This window comes from Lonchura striata, chromosome 9 (assembly GCF_046129695.1).
Source record: "Lonchura striata isolate bLonStr1 chromosome 9, bLonStr1.mat, whole genome shotgun sequence".
Taxonomy (NCBI): domain Eukaryota; kingdom Metazoa; phylum Chordata; class Aves; order Passeriformes; family Estrildidae; genus Lonchura; species Lonchura striata.
In genome coordinates this window covers 22,265,472-22,285,471 of record NC_134611.1, presented here as the reverse complement: position 1 = coordinate 22,285,471, position 20,000 = coordinate 22,265,472, and the positions used below count along the sequence as shown (strand labels likewise).

At 48.8% G+C, this 20,000-nt stretch overlaps 2 long non-coding RNA genes across 4 annotated transcripts in view; both read left to right on the top strand.

Moving 5' to 3' along the window:
* Window positions 1-401: 401 nt before the first annotated feature.
* Window positions 402-1,013, top strand: LOC116183879 (uncharacterized). The gene is made up of 2 exons (XR_004148577.1): window positions 402-686; window positions 801-1,013. It is a non-coding gene; the product is annotated as an uncharacterized LOC116183879 (long non-coding RNA).
* A 4,412-nt stretch (window positions 1,014-5,425) lies between these two features.
* The window catches only part of LOC110467957 (uncharacterized), a 43,096-nt gene continuing 28,521 nt past the window's right edge, over window positions 5,426-20,000 (top strand). For 2 of the 3 annotated variants that reach the window (XR_002464949.2, XR_013340471.1), the window contains exons 1-3: window positions 5,426-6,464; window positions 8,979-9,093; window positions 9,230-9,540. This is a non-coding gene — a long non-coding RNA (uncharacterized LOC110467957). Of the gene's footprint in view, window positions 6,465-8,413; window positions 8,833-8,978; window positions 9,094-9,229; window positions 9,541-20,000 lie in introns of those variants that run through there. The other variant, XR_002464948.2, reaches the window with a different exon arrangement.

Here is a 20,000-nt window from a genome sequence, read left to right as displayed (position 1 = left end):
AAATGTGTAAAATACTCAACCATGAAAGTGTGGTGAAAGTACCTCCCCAAGTATAATTGACTTGACAAGACATTTACCGTGGTGCAGATGACTTGCATGTGAATGTGAAGGACTTCACATGAATATGAAGGGACAAAGTCTGTCTGCACAAGCTGCGTTCAGACCCTTCTGCACACAGGCCTCACAGACCACAGCAGTGGAATCACAGCTTCTGAGGGTTCCTTTTCTTAGCTATGTCCTCTCCTTCAACACAAGTTTCCAAGCTTGCAGAGTTTATAGTTCATTTCCTCTAAGGTCTTTGAAACTCAACACCCCATTACAGGTTTTGGGCAGTTGAAGTTCCTTCAGCAGAACCCATCCTTCAGCCAGGGTGCTCCTCACTCCCACATGCTGAGGCGAGTCCATGGCTGCACCCACGGCAGAAGCTCTCCAAAGGTTTCACGAATTTGTCAACAGGGCAGCTGAAGCCCAGAAAGGAACCGAATGGGAAGGCAGTGCCAGCTCAGAGGTGGGTGTTGTGCATGGTTGTGTCACCCTGCTCACTATACTGCTGCACTCTGAAACCTGAGCCTCTTCTGCTGGCCCCCAGCAGCACTCAGCAGCCACAACTGCTGTGGAGGGGACCTGCCCAGCTCTGAGAGACAGATGCCTCGCTTGCCAGTGGTCTTTAGGGACAGCATCTCCAGGTCATTTTCCAGTGTGGAGCCCAGCAGCTCACATTTTGTTAGGCTGCTTGAAGTGAGTACAATGGCTGGGAAGAGATGCGCGCTGCTGACACCAGTCTCTCTAATATGTTAAAGCTGGATCATGTTCTGCGCAGAGGGTCTGATGGTATCAGCCTCCAGAGAATCAGTGTCTGACACTCCCAGTCTGTTGTTCATATTGGTTTGGTCTCAGCTGAGCTATTTCTAACAACGAAGAACATATCTGAGCGAGTTACAATTTGCTGTAATCATATTTTTCCAGTTTTTCTCTGTGATAATTACTCCCATAAATATCATTGCTTCACCTCAGCTCAACAGAGTGCTCTCTGTTTCTGTGCTCAGTCTCAACCTTCCGTACTTGGATTGCTGGGGAAGAGCAATGATAGCATTTGTTGTTACCAGAACCACTCCAGCTATGGGACTGTTGGGGTTTCCCGAGCTAGTTCTGTTTCTTTGCAGTATCAGCTGTTAAAAATTGCCTTCTGAATTGAAAATTGTGAGAAAATGCATTAAACTGCACCTATGTTTAAATTAATTAGTTAATGATAATAATAGTAATAATAATTCTTAAAGGTTTGAATTGGTTTTCAACCATGCAGAGACTTGAAAACCAGAACCCAGGATGCAGATTTTCAGTTAAATCTCTCTGGCTTTACTGCTGGTCCCTGGGCTTAGTTTAATGACAGAGAGTGTTTTTAATGTAATCAATGGGCTGAAGACCTCAGTAATTCTAGTCCCTAGCATGGATGCTAACAGCTTGTCTGAGAGCCTTGAAGCCCAAAGACTTTATAAGAGTATTGTCTGGTTTTGACTGCTGGTTAAGAGTTACAGAAACATTTCAACTTCAAAGTGCCAGGCACCAGCAGTACCCAGAAAGGAGATGCTTGGCGTGAGACCTTAAGATGCAAGTGAGTATGTGGGAAATAAAAAGAGGCAAGAATAGAAAGATTGCTGCCCCATTTTAAAAGTGGTAAAATGTGGCAAAAGACTAAAGGACTAGCTAAAGTTACCTCTGTTGCCTGTGGCAGACCTGGCATTTGAAGCCATGTCTCCAGATTTCCAATGTACCCTCTTAACTACAAGGCCATTCCTCCCCTCCAGAAAATGATATATAGGTATATAAATGTGCATTGATGTAATGCCAAGTTATAAACCACAAGCCTTTCAGAACTCATGTCCCTGATAGATTACAAAAGAACTTGAAGTCAGGAGAATTGTGGTTTGTCTGACCTTATGCTAATCATTCTCCCTACTTGTGTCTTGGTCAAACTGAAAATGGATAGAATAATGAACCCTTTTGAAAACTGTAATTTCTGGGTGTTGGTCATGACCCAGTTTTTATAAGTTGCTAGGGTATGGGTATAATCAGGGAAATGGAGATTCTATCTTATGAGACAAGACTGAAAAGCTTGATTTAAACAAAAGAAATTATGAGAAGGAATATTAGTACACTGTGAGGGGAGTAAATATCAGAACTAATTAAGTTCAAGGACAAAATTGGCATCCGAACAAATGGATGTAAATGGGCCCCTAATAAACACAGCCTGGAAATTTTAAGCCAAATTATGAGATTCTGGAACAGTTTACCAAGGGGAATAGTAGAGCCAGAGAAAGTAAGGGCTTTTACGTGGATCTGAATCAGTTTGTGAACTGGGTATCATGCCTCAGAGAACCAGTCTGTCATCCAGACAAGTCCAGTGTCCCCAGAACACCACCAGGATGTAACATCAGGTGATGTTCTGGAAAAACATTGTGAATGGCTACTTCTGTCTCAAATTCCATCCTTTGTATTCTGTTTTCTAGGCTCCTCAGTTCAGAATCTCTTCAATTCTCTTATTATCTCACCAGCCTCGCATTTGAGGTGTTATTCAATATTTCCAGGTAATCCTTCTTTGCTTTCAAGAGCCGATGCAGGAGCATACCTGGAACAGGTCAAGGTAACAACATTGAACTAGAAACTCCTCGTGTTGGCTGCTGAGGATGGGAGAGCGAGGTGGCGGCAGGGGCGTGCAGAGGCAGGTGGCAGGGCAGCACACACAGCGTTCTTCTAGAACAGCTGAAGCCTCTGTGCAGAGGCTGGACACTACCCCCACGGCGCATCCCTCTGGAGTAGACGCCTGCCGAGAGCCTGCTGGCAGCGTCTTCAGTGCCTTCCTTCCCGAGGGCAGGCGGCCGCTCCTGCTGCTGGAACAGGAGAGCGCAGATGCTGGCGCAGCCCCGCACCCCCGGCGTCCTGCCACGGGACGGGGCGGCAGACCCGGCTCGCCTCCTTTCCTTGCCCTGCCTGTGCCCACACCCTCGTCCCCCGCCGTCACCCCGGGCGGGGGCACCGCCTCTCCCCGGGCGGGCGGGGCGGGCGCTGCTGGGGCGGGCCCCGGCCCCGCCCGGCTGCGGCCCCGAGCGCGGCCAGCAGGGGTCTCCGCCGCTCCGCCCCGCTCCGCCCCGCAGGCGGGCTGCGCCCGGGGACGGCCCGGCCCGGCCCCGCTCCGCCGGCCCCGGCAGCCCCCCGGCAGCGCCCTCCCCCGCCTGCCCGCAGCCCCCGCCGCGACGGCGCTGCCGCGGCTCCGCGGGTGCGGCCCGGGCCGGCCGGGCCCCGAACGCCCCCGCGCAGCTTCCGCCCGCCGCGGCTCGGGGCCGGGAAAGCGGGACCGGCGGAGCGGCAGCCCCGGCCGGGATGGGCGGCGGCTGCCGGGAGACAAAAGGCCGGCGCGTGTCCGCCTCTGCTGCAGCGCGGGGTGTGCGGCCGCTGCCCCTCCCCGGGCCGCCTGCGGCAGGGACCGGGTCTGCCGCCCGACCGCAGCCCAGCCGCCCTCCCCGCCTGGCTGCGGCTCTGGGAAGAGGCTGTCATACGTGAGGGGTGCTAGGCAGCGCGGCGCAGGCGGCCCGCGGGGGCCGGCGGCTTGCCCTCCGAGCGGATGCCGAAGCCCGTGTGCGCAGCGTTAACCCCGGGCAGGAAGCGGAGAGAGGGTAATAGAGCGAGTCCTTACAAGCCCGTGTGGAGGTGTGATGGGAAAAAGAAAGGGAGCGGCACATTTTATTAGGCACTGAATCTCCTGAATTATAAGTAGCAAAACCCTAACGCCGTAACTCTGGGCTAGTTGGGTTTTTTTATTCTGGTACAGCGTTTTGCTCGTTACCGCGTAAGCGGTGCCGGTGCGTGCGGAGGCACGGCAGAGCGTGACTGCCGGAGTGGCACCGGGCGGTGCCCAAAGTTCCCGCTGTCCCCGCAGGAGCAGGAAGCATCCCTTTGCGTTGGGGGGCGAGGGGCTGGGGCGGAAGGAGGGGCTGCTGCCGGGCTGCCCCCTCGCAGCCGCCGCCGGAGCCCGCCTGGCTTCCCGTGAGGTCTCCCTGCGATCAGGAGTGAGAGAAGCAAACTCTGAAGTTGTGCCCGAAGAAAAGTTGCCCGACTGGAGAAGTAGGGGAGATCCTGAGTGTCGCCACCTGCTCAATCCTGTTTGATCCTGGGTTCTTCCTGCTTTTTCTGCAAACCCAGGGTAACAGCAGAGTTTGCCTAGGAAGCTTGCCGTAGTTTTATGCAGACAAGGGGAGAAAGAAAACAACCCGTCTTCAGAGTGGCACCTCGCCTTGTTCAGTCTTCTCGTCTCCTGGCCAGGGCTGGAATGGAGGCTAAAGGCGGCCTGAGCAGTGCTGGTGCTGGCTCTCCCCACTCGTAGCCCCTCCTAAAGAAAACACGTCTGAGCCCTCGTGGTGAAGAACCAAATCCGACAAAAGTTGGATCTTTCTCGAAGAGGGGCCCGGGGGCGCCGAGCCCGGCGGCTCCCGTCCGCGGAGCGCTCGACAGCGGCGGAGCGCTCGCCGCGGCTGGGACTTGACCTGCAGAGGGCAATAGTTGGACGCAAATGCCAACAAAGGCAGCGGGGCTCGCTGGCTCGGTGCCGCGGCCGGGACCCGAGAATGCTGTGTAGGTAGGCAGCAGTGCTTAATTAATGTATATTGAAACAAAAGATCGGGTAAAGTGTTTGATTTGTCTTTAGGCTACGTTTTCAAGGCTAATCTAATTCATAACCGTTAGATTTCTTTAAATATATTAACACAAACTTCCAGGAGAATCATGGGGTTGACTCCAGAATTGCCCTAAATGATAATTGTTTACCGGAACGTTTACATTCAGCTGCTTGGATTCGTATTATTGGCGTTATTATTCTTTGCGACTCAGACAGGAGAGATGGAAACGAAGGGGAACTTTCCTAATTTTTGTAGCGATTGTCAGGGCGACCGCGCAGACTTTGTAGGAGGAGGCGGCAGCCGCCCGGCGCCCTGCCCGGCTGAGAGGGGCCATTGTGTGCGGGACCGGGCCCCGTTCAGCACCGGGCGGGCGGACAGCTCCGGCCCGGCCCGGCCCGGAGCCTCCGCCTGCGCTTGGGGCGGGCGGATGAGCACTCGCCTTCGCTTGCCCTAGCAGTCCTTCTCCCCGCTGGTAATGCATTCATCAGGGAGTGGAAAAGAGCATCCCGACGGGCGCACTTTGTCTCCCCGTCGGTGTGTGTAGACGCGGCTGCCGTAGGCGTCTGTGACTTGTGCACATATATGGCTTTAATAATTACACATAAGGCTCTATAACCTCATAATTCAAGAAAGACTAGAAAACGCGACCGAATTGGAGTGTTGGCAGCAGGGGTGATTGCAGGTCTGGATGCATACTCAGTCTCTTCCCAACTGGCCGCCCCCTTCCCCCCCCCCCCCCCCCCCCCCAAATCATATTTATCTGAGATTATGTCAAATTTCAGTGATCGGAAATGTCTTGCCCAAGCCCCATTCCCACTGGAAAAAGTCAAAAGGGCTCCTGGCATTAAGACGACCTTGCGTCATTCCTGATGAAATTAGCAGAGCTACTTGTTTAGAGCTTTGCTAAGGATGCACTTTGGTGACAGTAAGAAGTAAGAAATTTGGGGTTTAACCCCACATCTAAGCAGGATCTGTCTGCTTTCACTAGCTGCAAAGCCTGAGACCAGCACTTGAAAGCGCCTTAGACCCGCAGTCCATTTTTCACTTGTCTTTAAGTGCAAGCGATGGGAATTGCTAACCTCGGCTAAGAAAATTTCATTTTCCCCATCTTGCTAAACGGTTCTGGTCGACATATGTTTGTTATCAGAGAGAGGTGCTATGAACACAGAGCCATTTTCTTAGCAGCTCTTTGACTCTGTGTTACCATAGTCCCACACGGCATTGGTCCTTTCCCGTTGGGAAGTCATGAATAAGAGACTATGAAGCTTGCACGTCAGATCTTCCTCAATTAATCCACCATTAGCATGTTCGGGATCCTCTACTGGATGGTTAACAGCAGCATTGGTAACTGTATGCTGTCCATACCCAATTATGCTCTGCTAAAAATGAACTCTGCAGAAGAACCTTCCTGAGCTGTCAGTGTCTCCCGTTTTCCTATTTTAACGCTTGTGTGTAGTGGCAGGCGACAGATGGTGTAGATCAGATCGATTTGATTGCATTAGGCGATTTTTTTTTCCTCCTCTCTCCCCCCGACTCCTTTTCTGGAAGCCCACATTCATCTGAGAGGCGATCGCCGGGGACATGGGAAGCAAGAGCAGCCGCCGATGTGTGAAAGCAACGAGACATGGCCAGCCAGAGGCGCCGGGGTCCCTTCACGGGGTTTGTTAACATGGTAATCCGGCACCAGGAGAGAAAGCTGCTTTCTGCTGCCCAGAGCCCATTCCCCATCACACATCAGATGACTCCCTGGCTTTACACACAGTTGGAGTTTTGCTCGAAACGTGGATTTAAAGGGTAAGCGCTTCAACGGAGGTGGATTTCTGGTTGTTACTCGGGTAGGTGGCAAAAGGAGCGATCTTCCAGCGATTTTAAAAAGAGGCTCCCTTTAAGCGGGCATGAATATTTGCTTCTTCCTTTCTTCTCTCTTTTTTTTTTTTTTTTTCCCTGCGCCCCCTCCCCTTTCACCAGCAAGCCCCCTAATTCAGAACAATTTCTTACACAGAAAGACGTCGCGCCTCTCTATTGACGGTTGGGATCAATATTCCCCCCTCTGAAATTTGCTTTTCGTGGAGAGCCCGAGCTCTGCTCAGACCTTCGCTCCTGATAGCTTAATTGTTTAATTCCCTCCATCCGATCCCCTCCCTTCTGTGTGTGTGTGTGCGATGTGTGCGTCCCCCTCCGCGGGCACGGCGGAGGTGCCCCCCGGGACCCTTCCGTGGCCCCGCCGGGCTGGCGCTCCGGCGCCCGGGCTCTTTTAGCGCGGAGCGGGGCGGCAGCGCCGATAAACATGGCTTTCCGGAGCCGCTGAACAAAGGTATTTAGTGCCGCGGCGCGCCGCCACGGGCACCTCCCGCACGCCGCGGAGAAGGTGCGAGGCGGGCAGCGCGGCGGGGGCTCGCGGCCCCGGTGCCGCGGCCGGGAGCGCCGGGGCCGGGGCGGGCAGGGGCGCGGGGCGGGCAGGGCCCCGGCGGCGGCGGCGGCGGCCCGGGAGCGGCGCGGCGGCGGCGCTCGGCGCTGTCCGTCGCCACGGGTGCTGAGGGGCCCGCGGGCGGGGGCGCGGCGGGCCGGGCCGGTGCGGGGCGGCGGGGCCGGGCACGGGAAGTTTCGGCGGGCGCTGCATTAGCGGGGAATAGTGGGGGGGCTGTTGTTCGGGGAGGGGAAGGGCAGTGTCAGATGGACACAGCCAGAACAGCGCTGGCGCCGCGCGGGGTTGCGTTTCCCCGAGAATCGCATTCTTTAATATTTAAAAAAAAAAAAAAAAAACAACAACCCAAAAAAAAAACAAACAAAAAAACCCAACCCCACGCAAAGTTTGGATTTCTGCCTAATTCTCGATGCATTTGTGGAGCGCCTCCCAATTTCGGAGAATATCGGTCTAGGGTATCAGTATAGAGTGTTTTCGCCATGACTCGGTGCATTTCACTTTTTCAAACGGCTTTTGTTCAAGTTGAAGGAAACCCACTGCATCAGTTATTTGAGTTCCAACAGCTAATAGGGTGACAGCCTTCAGTTTCACAGCAGGGAAAAATTACAGTGTTTGTTATTTACTTTCCAGCTGCCATTTAGAATACGACTAGAAAGCTTGCTCTGTTACAGGATACAGGAAATAACACCTAAAATGAGATTAAAACAGAGGAGAGTGTGTTGGAAATAATTTTTAATTTTTTTAAGCTAATGTAGCTATCGAAGTATTTTTTTTTCTCTCTCTCTCTTTGTTTTTATCATTTCTTTCAAATTCAAGTAAGAGTCTATGATACAAAACAAATGCTGTCTTCTCGTATGTTTTCATAGGAAGCATAGTGGTAATACGTCAACAGAGGCAAGGGCTCATGTTAAGGAAGAAATCTGTAGAAAAAGCAAGCATCTTGTATTAATTTCAGTTGGAATCTAATCAACAAGCTGGTCAGTCACCGAGTGCAGTGGATAATGAGGGCTGTGTGTGCTGCATAATTACTGATGGCTTGAAGAAGTGCGGAGTACCTCTGCTCTGCGCGGGTTCGGACCGTGCAGTGCTAATTTCATTGCCCCCTCCCCATCACTCACACGGAAGCTGCTCTTAGCATCAAGAGCCGGGGTGAAATAGCACGGAGAAGTTCCTTAGCGCTAGGCGAAGTGTGCCGTGCCATGACGTTGCAGAGATCCTTTCTATTTAGTTGGCGAACAATAAACGTTTATTATCACCGCGGCAGATCATCAGACAAAGCTTCCCCCTCCCGCCTCCCCCAGGCACGAGCGCTGCTGATAAGGGAACCGCTCCGGGTGACAGGCAGAGCCGCAGGCGCCATTCGGAAATAACTTCTTTTATTATTGTTATTTTTCCCCCGGTTCGCCTTTTGCAAACCCTGGCAGGGCGGCGGCAGGTGTCAGGGCGGAGGTGCGCTGCCGCCGCCCCCGCCCGCCGCCGCGGAGCCGCCTGCCCGGCTCGGCGCCTCGCAGCCGCCCCGCTCCGCCGCTCGGGCACGCGCGGCGAGCACGGAGTGCGCCGAATCTCTACTTTGAAGCCTTTTTCGCCTTAGATTTTGTGGCTCTAGGAGGCCTGATAGAGGAGTGCCTCTGCTGAGATCGGAGCCTTTGCTATTTTTTTCTTTGATTTTTTTTTTTTTTTTCCTCTCCATTGCCTTCCTTTCCGCCCTCCCTCCTCTTGGTAGCACATCGAGTCAGTGTGAGTCAGGACTCGTAAAATGCATTTCCAAAGCTCAGATGAAAAGTCTCTCAGGCGTGTCTGCTGCTTTATCGGAGCTTTCCCAAGCCCACCTATGCAAACAGATTTGTAATATTTGTGTGCTTAACCGTGCATCTCTTTTACAGGAATCTGTTGCTGCGTATGACATCTCTTGCAAGCTCCCAGAGAGAATTGATGGCGCATACAGCTAGGGAATAGGATACCAGAGAAGCACAGAGGAAGAATCCAGGCAATCACCAGGTAAAGTCAGCCTTACTTTGATTTATTTCCTTTCATCTCGCCTGCAAGCTCTTGCCCACTCCAGTAAGGGAGCAGGAGAGCAGAGGGACTGTACCTGTGTGTATTAAATGCCTACTCGTCTCGTTCGCTTTCTTAGGATGGGAAGGTTCAGCGTCCACTGGATATGGGACAAGATCGCTTGGCAACCCTTGTGGATTCTCCTTCTTCTGGAGGCGAATTATAGTTATGGATTTATTGTCCCGGTGCAGCACTTCCACCAGCAGCAGCAACAGCAGCAGCTTTCTGACTCTCTTCGGTGACGGGTATTCTTGGGTGGATAATACGGATTACGTTGTTATTGCTTAAGAATACGCGTAGTCGAGGAGAGTACCGGCGGCGGGCAGGCAGGCAGGCAGCGCGACCGCCCCCAGCCCACCAGCTGGCTCCTCACCTCCTCTAGTTGCCAAGGTAGCACCTTTTCCATCTTTTCCTACGCTTTGCAATGTTTCATTCTGTGTCTCTGCCCGGGCGGGGGGAGCTCGAACGCCCTGTCTCTTGCGGAGGGGGGTGCCCGCTGTGTGTGCGTGCGTGGGAGCAAGCCCAGGGCTGGGGAGGGCCGCGGCAGGCTGGCCAAGCTCCTCGGCAGAGGGTGGCCGGGGGAGCCGCGGCCGCTGCGGGCTGCGCCCTCGCGGGCAGCGCTCTTTAGGCTGCGCCGGGGCCGGGGGACGGCTCCCGCCCCGTCCGGGCAGCCCCGGTGCCCCGCCACTCGGTCGGCAGCCCCCAGCCCGCTCCGTCCGCGGCCCCTCGCCCCTCTCCCGCGTGGGACGCGGATGGGGAGCCGAGGCGGCCGGCCTCGCCTGCCAGGGGTCCCTCCCACGGGACGCGGAGTGCCCGCAGGGCCGCGGCGGCCCCGGCTCCGTGCGCGGCCCCGGCAGAGCGCGGGCTGCCGCCCCGCCGGCGCTCACGGCCCCGCGCCCGCAGCGGCCGAGGCGTGCGGGGCTGGGGTGCCCGCGGGCGGGCAGGTGCCGAGCACCCCGTGCTAGCCAGGCGAGGGACAGCCCGCACGGCCACAGAGCGCCCGACGCCCGGGGAACCCCTCTTCCCCGGCTGCCGAGGGGCTCGGCCGTCCAGCGGGGCCGCTCCGGGGAGCAGTTTGAGGCCGCTTGCTTTCAATGAAAGCAGTGCCCCTCTTGCTCTTTTACCCTCACCCTGCAACCTGGTGAGGGCAGGATTAAGAATCCACATTCACACCAGCTCCAGCCCAGCAGAGTTTATCAGATTCTGAGGCCCCAGATTGAGACACAAGTTCAGAGCCAGAGCTGAGGGTTTTTTTCCCCTGTGGTTTATTTGTGCCCTTTTCAAGAGCTCAGGACTCCCCAAATGCTACTTGCAGCTGGACAGGTGGGAGACACAACTAAGGGAGTGCTGATTCCTATAACTGGCCAGGACGTGCCCCATCGCTTTCACGCAGAAAAAGTGCGTCTGTCCTTCTCTCCAATCTCAGCAGCAGGGTACAGGATTTGATTAAAACCCTGATCAGTCTTTCAGATGTTGTGCTTAGGGAAATCCAGGCATAGCATTCATAGTTTCTGTCTTTTTCCCCCCTGCTCCTCTGCTCACAAGCCTGGCAGGAAAAGGAGCAGGGTGTGATCATGCCTGTCTTTTGCCATCCAAGGCCTCTCCACATGCCCATATGATCCTAGGTCTTGTTGCCATGTAGTCACAATTGTAAGACCAGATTTCAGCCTTAAGTGAATTAGATCAGAAGCCATTTTAAAGCAAGACCAGGAGTCCTGTGATAAAACAGCCTTTTTAAATGTATCCTTCCCCAACTTCCACTATGATGGGGCTAGGAATGATTTTTAATGTGGACAAGCCAGACGTGGGGTGATCGTTGACAGCACGAGGTGGGCTGATGGAGAATGTCTTTCTCTCTGACTCTTGCTTAGAGATTTAAATGCTGTCAATGTTCTACTTAATAATTTCCAACAACTGCCAAAGCAATCTTAGTCTGTTGCCTTTAGTAGTGAGTGGAGTGCTGGTTGTAACACAGACGTGTGGATCTGTTATTCTTTAGACACATCTTTGATGCTAGCACTCTGATCCTTGTGTTTCTCTAATATCACTTGAAAGCAGATTTTTTTCCTTGTAGTTTAGTATGTTCAACAGCCTCAGAAAAAATGTTAAATTATGCTTTAAAAAGACATGATCGGCTGCTAAGCCATAGTCAGTTCAGCACCGTAACACAGCCACATTCACAAGTGCTGCAGGAACAGCGATGGAAACACTGTTTTAAAATCCAGGTTTGTATTACAAACCTTCCTCCGGTCAGAGCTTTTAGTTTACATTTTCCATTGAGTCATGACTTAGAATATTATTAAGAGTTCCCATTTCATTACATGAAGAGCATGGATTTGTTTGCTCTTTGCTTGGTTGAGTGCCTTGTGTAGTATGTACTGGAGTTAGCAAATGGCTCTTTATACTTGGTTTCTTCTAGTTGCTTTCTGTAAAGCATGATGAAATGGTTTTGCTGAATAATGCCTTAATGACAGGGCTGATGCATTTTTAATGCATGTACTCTTTGTCATTGTCAAAATTAACATTTTGATGATTGTAGATTTCTCTTCTCTAAAATCTCTAAAATCTTTTGGGAATTGCTTTGCTATGTGGGTTAAAAGAGTTAAAGTGTAGGATCCAATTGGAGAAATACTGGATATGCTTACCAAAATGATTCTAGAATATTGTATAAATGCTCAGTGTGGACTCTTGGATGATGTTTCCAGTAGCATGACCTCAGAGGGACTCCCCCCATTTATTAGTAGTTCCAGGGGTCTGTCACATATACATATTGAAGGACAGAAGGGGTCATTTCTGAACAACAGACGTCTAAGTAGTGACTATTCATGCTGTGGGTCTGATCCTGGCAATGCACGTAGCTTCCATGGGACTGCTCAAGAAAGCAAGCTTGCTCATGTTAAATCCAAAATATTTAGGGCCAAATCCTACTATCCAGTGCAACAGCAAAGTCCCAATTGATTGCACTGTGGGAAAGATTAGACCCCTAGTGAAAGGGATTTTTTTGCAATGCTAGGCTTCCTACTTTGCTTTAGAAATTGCGAATTCTGTGTGCTAAAAAAAATAAGTCTAAAACCTCTCTGCCTCTAGTAGTCAAATAATAGTTCATTAATGGCAAAAATTACACTAAAAGTTTATAGTGGAACATTGTAAAAAATTACTTAAATAAGGGAGTTTAATTGTTTCAGTATGAGCACTTCCTAAGACATTTTAGAATGAGGTTTGTGGCAGCACCAACTGTGCATTAACAGCTATTTTGGTGAGGGCATATTTAATTAATTCAGAATGCTAGATTTCTGTTTTAAAATGGCTTTTGTAATCTGCATCCTGGTAGAAAATCAAATTAAAAATTTACCCCAACAATAATTACTTGAACTTAGCCTTGTCTTTAAAGGCCATAATCCTAGGAAGATTTATATCTCTGGTAATTTTCTCTGCTGGAGTAGCCTTGAAGGCTGCTGCCATAGGTAAGTGTTTGTCACGCCAGGGCCCCCAGAGCGGCCCAGGCGGTTGTTGATGGCAGAGCAGGCGCTGGTGTGGCAGCGGCCCTGGTGCAGCGCAGGTGACACTGTGACACTGGCTGTCCCCCACCCTGCCCGGGCCTTCCCAGAGCGGGGAGCTGCCCGAAGGACTGAGTGTATCTCTGGGCACACCGGGCACATCATGCCCCATGGCAGGAGTGCGAGTACAAAGAGTAGTTTTGGTCCCTGCAGTCCTGTGCAGGCAGGGTCACAGCCCTGCCTGGGTCTACCCACAGTGTGAAGAATTTCTCTGCTTAGCAGTACCCTAAATTAAGTGTAGGGACTGCCACTGGACTTCAGGTGCTCTTTCCAGAAATATTTAAAACTACAGCTGTTACATATGTATATATCCCTGAATGGTATAAATATACTTATTTACACACAGGCAGCCCTCTCTGAATTCAGAGAGCCTAGAGCATAGCAGAAAAGCCCCATTTTCCCAGACCTGACAGAGGCACAACACCCACTCACCTCAGCAGGAGCCATGCTGTTGCAGTGGGTATTTATGACCTGTGTTATGATTCCTCTTGCTGCTGCAAATTTGCCTAAAATAAATGCCCACAGTGGTGCATGTAGATGTGTACAGCTATGCAGATGTTTTTACTTTCTGTTTTTAAGACTACATATGATTTTGAGGGGAGTGTAAGTTTTCTTCCCATAACAAGCTGTTGTCTTCTGTGTCAGTTTAGGTGGCTTCTAGTGTTCATAGGTTTTCCTTGAGGGAACTGAAAACAGTAATATCTATACATCCACGCTGCTCCACAGATACTTCGCAGCTGGAAGAATAAGCTAACTAGCCTCTTTCTATGCCTTTTTACATCACACTAGCTGTAACGTACACAACGGATTTTTATGCACTTTTTACACTTTTTACTTTTTGTGCACTTTACGTACACAAAAGGGTTTTTCTTCTCTTCCTTTTAATAGATCACTATTTTTCTGAAAAGCATCGACCCCAGGTATTACCCATAGCTGTTATGACACCTCACCATTTAGTGTTGTAATGGTAAATCATAACACTCATTATTAAGAGCCATGAATTTTTACCAGAATCATCATCTACCTCCTGAAAGCTTTAATGGTAGAAGCATTTTCTGGGCTAACGCCCATGATGATTACATGTTTTTTATTGCTATCATTTAGTAACCAAATTGCTCAAAAATCAAAGGACCTGATTATCCCATACCTGCAATGCATAAAGCTATTTATAAATGTTGGCTCGATAATAACAATGACTCAAGAGAAATTTAAATGACAGGCCAAAAATAAGTAGTCTAAAAGTGAAAAAACAAGCCAGAATTCATAGAGGTGATGGAAAGAGTCTGACTGCAAAGGACAGAGAGGATCCTGAGGAAGGTAAAGAGAAGAGTCGAGGAGGTGATGGTAGCAGGTAGATGTGACCCAGCTTTTCAGAGGGCAGAGGAGGGGTGAGGCACCAGGGACTGTAGGTGAGGAGGCATCGCAGTGTGGCACTGGAAGTATGTACCAGAAGGGTAGAAACCAGGCCTTGAACACAGGTTTGGTAGTTTGCTTTCTGGAACAACAGTATCTAGTTATGAGCAGCCAACCACAAATTAGGTGAAGTATTCCAGAAAGTAGAGTGGGTTGATTGATGGAAAAAATAAGAGCCTTGAAAAACCTGAAAGGTGGTTTATATGTATTTTTATATATACACACGCACATATAAATATATATGACTACACATATCTAACCAAAATTACATAGTAATGCCCATATAGATAAATGAAATGAGTATCCTGCTTTTGAAATCATTCTCCTGCAGAAACCAGCAGGAAAGCAGTGTAGCCTGGTGTGTGCAAATAGACCTAGAAGCTATGTACAGAGAAAATGCAGCATGGCTATCAAGAAACATTTCCTTTCAGTGAACCCAATACCCCTCTAGCCAGTGGGGATGATATAAAGCAGCAAAGCAATCTCCAGGCAGGACAGCCCTTGCCTGGGAGAAGTAAGATGAACTTGGCCAAGAGACAGCAAGCAGTAGTCACCCTAGGAGGGCTGGAGAGCCGTCTGGGGAGGCCTCTTGCCTCCGACTGTTGCAGCAGCTCCATGGAGCTGAAATGGCTCTGATAATTTCTCAGCACTTTATACCACTAGAAAGAAAGGGCTAGGCCCACAAGAGGTAACTTACACTTTCCAAACTACTCGAGAGTATTTCAGATTAAGTAGATATTTTATCCATTTTGAGGTCAGTTGTCACCACCGTGTTGTTCTGTACCAGCTCATCTGAGTTGCACACAATGTACACCCGTTTCCCATTATTGCATGAGGCATCAAATGTGGAAAAATATAGCTGACTTTAATATTAATTGCTGATTCATAACCTTGTTTGTATTATCAGTGGTTCTTTCACTCGGAAACAATCAGGACAATACCACAAAGTTTATTAATGATCACAGGTCAAACCAATCTTTTAAATCATTGGAAATCAAAGGTAAAGTGATCAACATGGGGCTGGTCTTCTCTAATTGGAGAAAGAGGAACATTCTGAACCAGAACAGTACAGCATGCAATTGTGCAGCCTGTTACCAAAAAAAGAACCATCTTACAGAGGCATTTACATAGATAATGTAGATTTCGTATGACTACTTTTAGATTATCTGCTAGTAATAGCCGTGCAGATATTCACATTCTCCTAAAAGATGTTGATACAAAATCAAATAAAAAAGCATCACTAATTACTACGTTATTAAGGATTTATTTTATTTCTTCAATTTAGGTGGAAAATAGAACAGGGAGGCTTTATGCACTAATGCTTCCCACCATCTGGAAACTCTTCCTTTAACAATCATTCTTCAGGAGATAACTTACCTGGTTACTCCAAGAAAATGCATTTTGTATTGCCCCTTCGTCAATTTGCCGTGATACATTCTGCTGTTTTACAGTTTATTGCTTGCTGTTTTACTGGAGCAGCACTTATTACAGTCTTGATGCTCTAGTTGTTAAAAATGACCACTATGGTAAAAACTGTTTCTTGTTCCCCTACCTTCCTCCTCTGCCTTGCTGTCCCCCTCCCTGTTTACAATACATGCAGAAGATTTGAGGGGGTGAAAGGGATTTTCTGTCTCAACATGTTTTATTTTAGAAATGTCAGGATCATTTAATTTCCTAATTTTTTATTTTTTTAAGGTCTTGAACTATGGAGGAGAGTATTGGAAACTTTCTCAGACCTCAGCTTAAGATGTGATGATTTTTCCATTTTTTAAGAAAGACACCTTTTTCCCCACGTGTTTGCTAGGGTCTGAGTTATACAAAACATAATAACATAATTACTTTCATGGTTTCAGTGCAATCCTTTCTGGTTTTACTGCTCAGTGTCCTTTGTTGTGTTATGACATCATGTGGCTGTCCCATCATGTGTCACACATGTGAGAAATCCATTTGCCTTCAGTTGTTCAAAGAACCTCTTGATGAAAATGGCATCTGCAAGTCCTGCTCTAGGAAGCAAGAGCCAAACCCACTCCCTTTTGCTCTTCTTGTTTGGGTGCTTGTATTTCTATTTAAATTCTTACCAGCGAAGAAGGCAGGACCAGTCCAGACCCTTGGTTAGAGATGAATATAGACATGTTTAGTTTTCTTTTTCTGGAGCTGCAGTGAGGCGGTGCTGCTCACTCTGCTCCAGCCTGTCTGGTAGAGAGGGAGGAAAAACTCCAGTGAGGCAAAGGATGCTGAATGGGTGTGATGAGAAATCCAAGAAAAACAAATCAAATTAATAAATCCACACACGCAATACCTAGCTAGGCTTTTCAGATTTTAGTTTTTATCAAATGCAATTCTATTTTAATTATTCCACATTTCTTGTATGCAAAACTTAAAAATGTGCCCTGTAGAGAGGCTCAGAACAATAGCTCTGCTTTCTCCAATAAAATTTCTCTTCTGAGATTAACTCTGGAGCTAGCAGTGAGGTCAGTGTTTCATTTCATATAAGTCAGCTCATGCTGACAAGGGTCTGGCCTTCTTAGTGATGGGCCGTTTGCTGCTCAGAAGTGTGAGGAATGGCTTTCTGAAATATCGATAGCTCGCCTTCACTAGAGTTCATGATCAAATTTAGCTGGCAAGTATCAATGTGCTACAGCCAGACTGCAGGGCTGAGATGCTCAGGCTTGGGCCAGCTGCTAAGGTCTGCTTCCTAAATCAGAGGCTAACTCTTCCATTAGTGTAAATCAGTGGTTTATAACGATGTCAAATGAGATTTGTGTCAGAGTGGCCCAGACTACAGCCCAGTCTTGGGATTTGAAAAGGAATAGAAAAATTAGGCTGCAACTATCAGAATTCTTTTTTTCATTTGGTCTTGTTGTGCATAGTTGTAAATGTGCCTATACACATATGCATTTTGTTCCCATGGACTTATGGCCATGTGGTTGCCATTTAACATGGACCTAAGAGCACAGAATCTTCCTCCTGGTGTGGTTTGATTGACATGTGCAGAGATCTCACATAAAGGCTCTGGGATCCCGTTTTTCATCCATAAAAGGAAAGCAGGCAAGCTTCATCCCTGGCTAAACCCTTTGCACAATATACATCAATAATGAGGCAGCATCTATTTATACATTGCTCACTGGAAATGACTGAATTCAGACAGAAGTTGGTGAGGCAGCCTGAGCTCCACCAGCCTCCATGGAGTCTATTGTTAGTACCCAGGATGACTCCTTCAGGCAAATGGAGAAGAGAGGCACGATTTGGAGCCTACCATGCCAAGAGAGGAATACCAGCTTCCACACTTGGCAGGTGGTGTCTCCTCTCAGAGAATGCCTTCTCTGGCTCTGCCAGAACTCGGCAGTCGTGGAGGAGGAATGCAGGAGAAATGGTCACAAGAGCGCAGCCCCACTGCTGCTCCCCAGGAAGTGGAATGCTGACTTGGGTTTACCCACAGGGCGAGAGCTTCCTTTCTTTGTGAGATAGGGATATGCCCAAGAGGGAATGGGAGGAAGGCAATTCTACCTCCATATACACTGATGCTGTCTTGCCATATTGTTGCAGAAGGTTTTCAACATTTCTTTACCTAGAAAGAGAAGGATGCAGTAAAAAAGCCCTATTCAGCGTTATGGCATAGGTTAGGTACATCTGTGTGCCAATTGTCCACCAACACGTGTCTGTGATGATGAAAACTGGCTTGTCTGTGAAATATTTATCATAAATAAGGTACTCAGAACCCCTTAGCAGAGCACAGTCCAGACAGTGCTTTTGCTCTATATCCTTCTTCACTCCTGCTTTTCCTCTGTGGCTCTTGTGTACTTTGCCCATATGCTCTAAAGCTATTTTGTTTTCAGTTTTATGTATGTTTTATGTAAATTAGAAGAATCAAGCTCCTCTGCTTGCTAAATTATAAATTGAGTGGAAATTGGCCGACTCTCTTTAGACTATGTAAGTTATACAAGATGTAAGTAATCAAGCTCAGCAGGCTGGGTTGGGGAGGGAAAACACGTCAATAGTGTGGGCCACGTGAGCTGTGTCCATGTGTCTTCGTGTGCTGCTGCTTGCCTTTGCAGCCTCAAATATCTCTTTGCTCTGAAGTGCCAATCTAACTCCTTTTAGACCATTCTCCAAGATGCAAGTTTATTGCCTCCTTTAGTAGTTTGCTCGGTATATTCAGTATGCCTTGTATAAATGAACTGCTCTTAAACGCCTGTTTCCACTCTCTTGCTTTAGGATCAGAGTAGATTCAGACTGCCTCCTCTGGGAGCACTGATTCATTTTCCTTCCCTTCTTCCCCTGTAAGTTAAAATGCCTGTTGATTTTAGTGTCTGTCTCCTTGGCTTACTCCCTGCTTGGCTCTATTTCCCATACCCCACATGGCTTTTCACATGCCTGAATCTTGCCCTGGGTTCTTTTCCTTAGTAGCCCACTGCAACCTCACAGAGTAGGACTGTGGTGCAAGAGCAGGAGCCTGGCAGTGGCTGTGGCAGCCAGCCTGTGAAACCCTGCCAGGAGAGCAGGGAAGTTGGTTGGTGTCTTGGGTCTTGGTGAGATGGTGGAGAATCTGCTGCAGACCAGAAAAGACAGTCTCACTGTAGCCTGTTACGGCACCAGTTAGACCAAGATTTTAGAAAAAGGGGGCTTAAAATCAGACACCTAGGCCTATCTTTACACAGTCAGGTAGGACCAATGTTGTTATAAGCAGATATAAGTACTTCTGAGAGATGAGACTGATTGCAGTCTCAGCACAGACAGGCCTTGGCTGCACCAGCATCCACATGCTGCCAGAGTGACCAGAGCAGCCTTGTGCTGTGGGCAGCAGCTTGTCCACCTCAGCAGAACCAGGTTGCATCTGGGCAGAGCTTGGGGTAGCTCTGCTCTCCATCTTTTAGCTCCATGGCAGGCAGTGAACAGAGAAAAACATCTTCAGAGAGGCAGTGTAGTGCAATTCTTATCAACTGACCAACATTTTAAAGTCAGCATCATGGAGATTGAATCCCATTGCCATGGAAAATACAGGTGAGAAATTTATTGCTCGGGGTGGGGGGGAAATTGTGGGCATTAGGTGGGCTCTGCAGGCATGGCCCTGGGCACAGACCTTTAGCCGGCAGCCTGTCCCCAGGTACTGCACAGCCCTGTGTGCTCTGCTGACTCTGGGAGGGTTGAAGCATGTGCTCAATGAAAAGGGATCCCAAATGAGTAGTCACATGGCCTTCAGGAGTCTCAGGCTAGGACTCACGGCACAAAGGGGACTCTTTGTTCAGGCTGTGCCCTGCAGTTATTTGAAAATGCATGCTTTTTCTTTTAATTCATTAAATACTTTGATTCAGTGATACACCTTCAGAATGTGGTTTATTCTGTGCAGTCAAATGTTTACTGAGGATGATAAAATACATCCAACCTGCCTTTCTAGAGCTGCATCTTTTACTTCAAAAGGAAGGCATAACCTTTTGTTTCCTGGTGTAATTTTTACTGAACCTCTGCCTACTTTATTTATCAGGCCACATATAAATTTATTACCACTTGTGTTTCCAAATAAATGACTCATAGGTTGGTAAGTAGTCTATAAGTCGAGCTGCTATTCCTTGAAACTCATAAAAGGATGATTTTGGTCCATGGAATTGTTAATTAAAGCTGCTTTTCAATACCGAAAAATTAAGTTAACAGTAATTAATGTAGCCAGCCTGGAACCTTAGGAAACTACTGCCAGCAAGTGTCTTTTGGTGCACTCAAGAGGATGCAGTTTGATTGTTGGCACCAACAGACAGGTTGGGAATTGTAAACATGGTAATTAGCAGTAAGTTTCTGGATCTCAACTTGCCAGACTGGCAGTCTGATTCTTGGAGTAGTTGTCGCATGGGAGGAGGGAAAAACAAAGTAAGGGAATTAGAGCAACCT